This window comes from Papio anubis, chromosome 7 (assembly GCF_008728515.1).
Source record: "Papio anubis isolate 15944 chromosome 7, Panubis1.0, whole genome shotgun sequence".
In the NCBI taxonomy this organism is placed as follows: Eukaryota; Metazoa; Chordata; class Mammalia; order Primates; family Cercopithecidae; genus Papio; species Papio anubis.
This window is the reverse complement of record NC_044982.1, coordinates 151,724,582-151,732,109: the sequence shown is the minus strand read 5'-3', so window position 1 is coordinate 151,732,109 and position 7,528 is coordinate 151,724,582.

Sequence of the window (7,528 nt, the reverse complement as noted above, 5' to 3'; positions counted from 1 at the left end):
AGATCTCCATTCCAGTGTGGGTCCTGCGCCATACCCAGAAGGAATGCATGCTCAGAGAAGACAAGAAGAATCTGAACACACAGGCCTTGCTGGGTCCCATTCTCCACAACCTCAGTCTATTACTATTAGATCATACCTTTTTTTGTCCAATCACATCTCTGCACGCTCTTCTTGCTTCAGCAGATCTAAAGCACCCATGCATAAAATCAGATTGCTTTCTCTCTGTCTTTGGGTCATTCAATCTGAAGGCTCCCATGTCATGTAAAACTTTGATTAAATAAATGATATGCTTTTGTCAGTCTGTCTTTATTATAGGGATGTCAGCCACGACCTTTATGATGGGGAGGACAGGCATCAACCATCTCTCTGTCCCCACACTATACAAACCTTGACAAACAATCTCTGACATATTTAAATGGTAAGAGTTTTATACAATAAATAATATATGCCAATGAGATTAGAATTTTACCCAATCTAGAGGAGCTATGGAAATCATTCCCAGTAATGGTTATATAATTAAAGGGCAAGTAATACTTAAAGTTTCATGCATTGCAGTTTTTCTTGCTTGCTGTAATAACATCTCTAATAAAAATATGTTTAAAGTATCAGCATAACAATGAATAAATATGGAGAGATTGCAGGACTAGAGGAAACCGCAGAATTATATGACAGATTTCCAGACCTTCGGAATGTTTTATAATTACTTGAAGAAAAAGTAGTCCGTATAAAGACAAATGTTAATATTGCAGCTGGATACATTAGGAAAGCACTCCTTTCACTGAACAACAAGATGGCTACATACTTTCAGGGACTAAAGTTCCTGATTTGGCCCTGGAGAAAGCATCCTCCTGTGAACCTTATCTATTCCTGTAGATAAAATTCCTCTAACACCTGAAGAAATCCTGGCATATTACAGAAAAGTAGGAAAGGCTTGAGATTAGACAAAAATACTTAGATTGAAAAAGCTACATATTTAAGTAAAAACAAGTTTGGGATGGAGAGAATGTGGTTACATTTCCTTTTCAAAGCATAAAGTCCTTTTCTAAAAATAAAAAGATGTATTAGAGATACTTAAGGAGACAGATGGTATAAATATATGTTCCTGGGGGTAACACAGGCATGAATACATTATTTTATGTAAAATTCTTTATGGTAGAATGAATAATTATTACAACTTTTAAGACCTTCCACAGTCTTTATATTGGTTATTTTTTACTCCTTGTCTCTCTGCAGGTGAGATTTATAATCTGGGTATTGCTTAAATACAGTAGATAGTAGAAAATAATATGCCGCTCCAATTTGGAAGTTGAAGAACTTTAAAAATAGCATATTAGTTCTGAATATGAAGCTGATAATGTCTTTTTTGTTACCACCTAAGTTTGTGTGATATGTTAGAGAATGGAAAACTGACAGAACATAAAGGTAAATTAAAATACTTATAAGCACAGCATGAAGTAGCAGGAAGAACAGTTAACCAACTTCTGACAAAATTATATAAGATATAACCTAATGGCTTAACATCTCCAGATGACTAGAGCTTCCTGTGTCTTCAAAGAGAAGGCCATGCCAATAAGGAGTCCCACAACAGAGAAGAGAGGCTGATATTTAAAAGATGATTTAAAATGTCCCTGCCACAATGTGTGGTGCTGTGTAAGTCAGAGAAACTGGCATTCAATAAACATCAAACCAAGAGTTTGGGTTTATTTTTCCATTAATATTCATGTAACATGGCAGTTCAAATATATGTTGCAGGCCAATACAGCTCAAGATTTTGAAGACAGAGGAAACAGGCAGAAAGTTCTTACATGATATTTTATAACTAATATTGCTGAATATTTTTGAATTTCTATTTTCAGAATAAAATCAGAGTAATGTTTTTATTCAAGTATTATACACCCAAACCATTCATTAAGTACCTACTATGCATCAATTCTGGGTGGATCTGAAAATATGAAGACAAACAAGATCCAGGACTAAAAAATTCAAAATGGGAAAGGAGAAGGAGAGAGAAGGAAGACATATAAAATAATAAATTTAATATTAGAAGTGCTTTAGCAGAGCAATGTATAAAGCTTTGTGAGTATGCAGAAAGGAAGCAATTTTTCACTCTGATTCTAACATCATATACGGCATTTATATTTATTTTTTAAACATATATTCCCATATACTTCCAGTAAGTTACTAACTGAGTTAGTCACTTTCGATTTGTGTTACCAATAGTTTTTGAGTCGTGCCAAGCAATCTACACATATGTTCAATTAGTCTCCCTTGGGAAGAAGGTCATTGTTATAAAACTGCTGGCAGGCTATAGACACATGGATCAGTTTCTTTTTGAAAATGCAGTGTCTCTATTTATAAAACTAAGTTGAATCACTGTTTATACAATCTCCCAAACTTGACATGCCAGTGCTGTCCTTGGTTTCTCCATTTTTCTTTCCTTCTTTCTTAAAATTTTTAAGTAATTTCAATTTTTATTTTAGATTCAGGGGATACAAGTGCAGGTTTGTTACACGTGTATATTTTCTGTTCCCCCTCCTGCAGCTAATTGGCTATGGATTCTCATCAATTCTACATCAGAAATGTCTCTCAATATATGCCCTCTCCATTCCCAAAGCCACTGCCTCAGTTCATAATCCCACTGTTTTCCTGCCTCCTTTTCTCTCATTTCTCCAACCCGAGCTGTCAAGCTTTTTTCCTAAAAAACAGGGCTGATCATGTCATTCTCATGCACAACAATTACCTGCTCACTTTGTGGTCTACAGGATAAAACTCAAACTTCTGAGCTTGGACATAAGGTCCTTCACACTTTGGCTCCAATCTACCACACCCCCACCCCGTGCCACATCGCCTTGCCACATCCAAGATCCTATACTTAGTTTCGTATCACAGGTACGCTAATATCTTCCCACTTTGCTTTGTAACTTATTAGCTGATGTGTCTGCTTCCTCTCTTATGTCCTGTTGTATTGACTCATACAATCTCAAACTCTAACCTAATACCTTGTGTATAGTTTACTACACTGTACTTTTAGTAAATGCAAAGTGAATGAAACAATAGCACTGGCCTCACTCATTCAATGATAACATTAACCATGTTACTATGCATAAAAATAACAGGCTAGGCGTGGTGGCTTGTGCCTGCAATCCTAGTACTTTGGGAGGCCATGGCAGGTTTATCACCTGAGGTCAGGGGTTCAACACGAGCCTGGCCAACATGGTGAAACCCCGTCTCTACTAAAAATACAAAAATTAGCTAGGCGTGGTAGTGGGGGGCCTGTAATCCCAGCTTCTGGAGAGGCTGAGGCAGGAGGTAGAGGTTGCAGTGAGCCAAGCTCATGCCACTGCACTCCAGCCTGGGTAACAAGAGCCAGAGTCCATCTCAAAATCAATCAATCAATCAATCAATCAATAGGAAATACTTATGTAATACAATATGATAGACATTATTTAAGTGCTTTACCTATATTAGCTTGTTGAAGCCTCATGTCAATAGGTACTCTTATTATACCCACTTACAGATGAGAAAAATGAAGCATAGAGAAATTCCCTAAATTTCCATGAAAGGTAGTAGCTGGTTTTAAGAGAAACAAGCCTATAAACAAAAAAAGAAAGAAACAAAGATTTTGTGTCCAAATTAGTTTTGGAAATCCTGGGTTGAGCAGAGCTAAACAAGTTTCATTGCTGCAGGACTTCTCAGAGTCATTAAACAAACATTGTGACAATGTGAACTGCCATTAAGGGTGTATTTGCCCTGATTCTCTAGCTACAGAGGCTTTTGGTGGCCAAGCATCTTGTGGGACTAGTGATCTGTGAAACATACCTTGAGAAGCACTGCTGGAGGGTTATATAAGGTGACAGAGAAAAACCTGTTATCAATTAACGCTTGTGTGCCTCCTTCTTTTCCTCTCCTCTCCCCATCCGGAAATAGGTCATAAGGTCTATGGTCTTGCCTAAGGGCAGTCGGTGAACAAATAAACTGTCTAAGACAGTAGTTAATTTTCTTTCTCTTGTCTCTCCTCCTGATTTATAGATATTTTGGTTACACATTAAAAACACATACTCTATAATTTTTTTACTGGTATTAAGTATAGTTCTTAAACTGTAATATAAAGGTTTTGATGTTATACTTAGAAAACTTCAGCAACTTTCTTTATCCAGTTGAGAAATGTACATTAGAGCTGTATCAACCTTCAAATGAGCTTCTAGGTGTTTTTAAAGACAGCAAGCAGGATATAAACAGGGTTAGTAATACACTTGGGTCTGCACCAACTATCTCTGACGCCTCACTATTTGCCTCAGTTTCTTTATCTGCATATTGAAGGCATTTGAATATTAATCTCTCAAGTACCATCTAATTTTAAAATTCAAAAACATGCAAATTGCTCTTCCAGATTCACTGAAGCATAGAACAGAAAAATATTAATTAAATATCTAAACTACATTGGTGAGATTTTTTTTCCCCATTATTATAAAGAAACTTCTGCCAATGAAATTAAATATAAATAGTAGGTTGTGGAAAGCATCATCAAGTGAAGTGAAGAATTGGGGGAAGGAATAAAATTTTTACTGCTTCCTTGGTATAGACAATTTTTTTCGGCTAAAGCAATGGCAGATTCTTATATTCTGGTGCACAGGAACTATATGAATAAAACATGCCTGTGCAAATGAACTCAGAACCTTATTCCAAAGCACCATTCGGGAATAATACATTTAATGTCTCATCAACTTCCCCAGAAAAGTGAGAGTAAACCTGTGCATACAGACAAAACAACCATAACAAAAACCAAGGTAGAAATAAATCTGCTATGGGGAACAGATTTGATCGACATTTGAAGGTTTCAAAACTCTAAGTAATACGCTAGTCACTTAAAAATATTCCCACATTTCTGCTTTCTCCCATCACTCTATGCCTTAAGATTCATCTGTCAATTTTGACGCATCTTTTTAAGTACCCCTTCAAGCCTAAAACTCCAGACCACAGAAAAGCCCTCTTTGCTTTGAAACTATCTGATCAATCCATAGATCATTTACCTGCAAGGATTATTTGGTGAAGCTAAAGCAGCACATCAACCAGCAGCATCTGAGGGCTGAGGCGGCAGAACGTCAACAACAAATTGTCATTGGCATTCCATTTATGAACCTTCAAACGGCATCAGATCTTTTCCATGGGAAACCAGATCAGGTCAGACTAGAGCTGAATATTTCTTAACAAGCTAACCATCAAAAGAATTTACGTTTTGAATAAAAAGCCTATCATTTGTTGATTTGAATATCAAAGGGATCCACTGCAAACTCCCAGTCTAGAAAAACCTCCCTAAGCTACACTAGACAGGTGTTTAATAATCTATTATTAAGGCACTATTTTAGGTTACTCAGAATTATAAAAAATAGCTGTAACTGTGAAGCTGCAAATGGGACTGCACAAAGAAATGAATGCTATTAACATACTATTAACAATTCAAAAGAATGAGTTGACATACCAATCAAACTTGTTAATTGACTGTCAATGGCCTGTCCCTGAATATACAACATGACTGCATTATAGATTTCAAATGCTGACAGGAAGACAGTTCCATTTGCATTAACTTCATAAACTGATCAACAACCAAACTGCCACATACATTTATAATGGGAAGCTGAATCATTTCAATATTCATGGAGCTCTGTAATTGTAAATTAGGTACTGGCAAACAATACAATACTGTACATACTCTAAAATATCTGAAATTTCATTGACCTACTTTCATTCTGGTTTTAAAATACAAAAAAAAGTTTCATCTTGAAGTGATCATTACTTTAATTTGTGGTTTGTGCCTTAAGCAAAATTTGTTTGCACCCCAATTTGCAACTATGGTTTACAGTTGCACTTTGGAAGCATCACTGGTCCAGAAAATATGAGGTAAAAAAGGTAGTGGTTGTTAAAAGGTAAAAAAGTGAGCTTGCCTTACTTGGGGTTTTTGAAAACAGAGAAATATGAAACAAGGCAGTATCGCACTTCCTCAGGTGACATCCGAAGATCCATTATGACAACATATTTAGCAAATAATCATTAACATAATGAAAAGAAGGTTATAAAGTAATCCTGCACTGGAGCCTTCTTAAATCCCCTCAAATAGACCTGCTGTTCTGAAATTAGGCTTTAAAATCTTCAATCAGCCATTGGTTTGAGAATCAATAGAGTAAAAGAGAAGATAAACGAGGGTTGAAGACTATTTCTAACCAAAGGCTCATGATAAATGGTCTGAAATTCAATAGTTATCAGCATGGAGATATTCCATTCAAATGGTTCTATGACTTCTTCAAGAATGAACACAGAGGGTTTTTTCTTTTCTTCAAAAAGCTGTTTCCTCCCAGAGTTAAATGTTACTTTAGTTTCAGATGTTTTTCTTTGATCATTACCTAGGCATCACCCCTCCAGCCACTAGAAGTTGCTCAAACTTTGTGTATTAATTATGGAATATTCTAATGTGTTGCCACAATTTTGGATGCACCAGTTCACTCATAGAGCCTTTAGTGAAAGTGGTCTTGAAATTTTTTTTGACTTTGCAAATTACTGCATACTGTTAAATAACAAAATGAGGTTATTTGTTGGAAGGGAGCAGTTACTCCTAAATAATGAATATGATCCTTAGAAGATTATTCATTCTATCTATTAGAATTGTTTTTTTTTCTTTCATCTTTGTCCAACTAAGCAGTGATATATACTCCATAATAGTAACACACACATAATATATGCACACATATGCAGGATTTATGCATATATAAAATTGGCTTATAATTATAAAAAAGTACAGTATATAATGCACATATTTGTTTGAATATATATACACACCTATATAACATATATATCTTTAATAAACTTAATTTTAGATTTACAGAAAAGTTGCAAGGATAGTACAAAGTTCCTTATAACCTGAATCCAGTTTCTCTAATTGTTAACATCTTATATTAGCATGGTATATTTGTCATAACTAGTGAGCCAATATTTACAAATTTTACTATTAGCTAAAGCACATATTTAATTCAGATTTCCTTCATTTTTACTTAATGCTTTTTCACTGTTGCAAGATCCTGGCCAGTTACCATATTATTTATAGTCATATGCCTCCTTAGGCTCCTTTGATGGTGACTGTTTCTGAGTTTCCTGGTTTTCAGGACATTGACAGTTTTGTAGTACTAGTCAGATACTTTCTAGATTGTTCTTTGATTTGGGTTTTCTAATGTTTTTCTCATGGTTAAACCACAGTTACAGATTTTTGGAAGGAAGACCACAAAGTGCCATCCACATAAGTGATATATTTTTATCTTTGAATGTTCTCAACGTATTCAATGTACTAAAATATAATATTTTTTTCTGTTTAGAAATAAAGGGCAAGTTATGTAAATCATCAGCAACAATCTGCAAAAGAGGCTGTGTGTATATAATGGGAAGTGCTTCATTGCTAATTAGCAGTGTAGTAGATGTCAAGATCTGTGTTCACTCTGGGATTTAGCCATGTCTGGGCATGTCCACAGGACTGTAGGGTGGG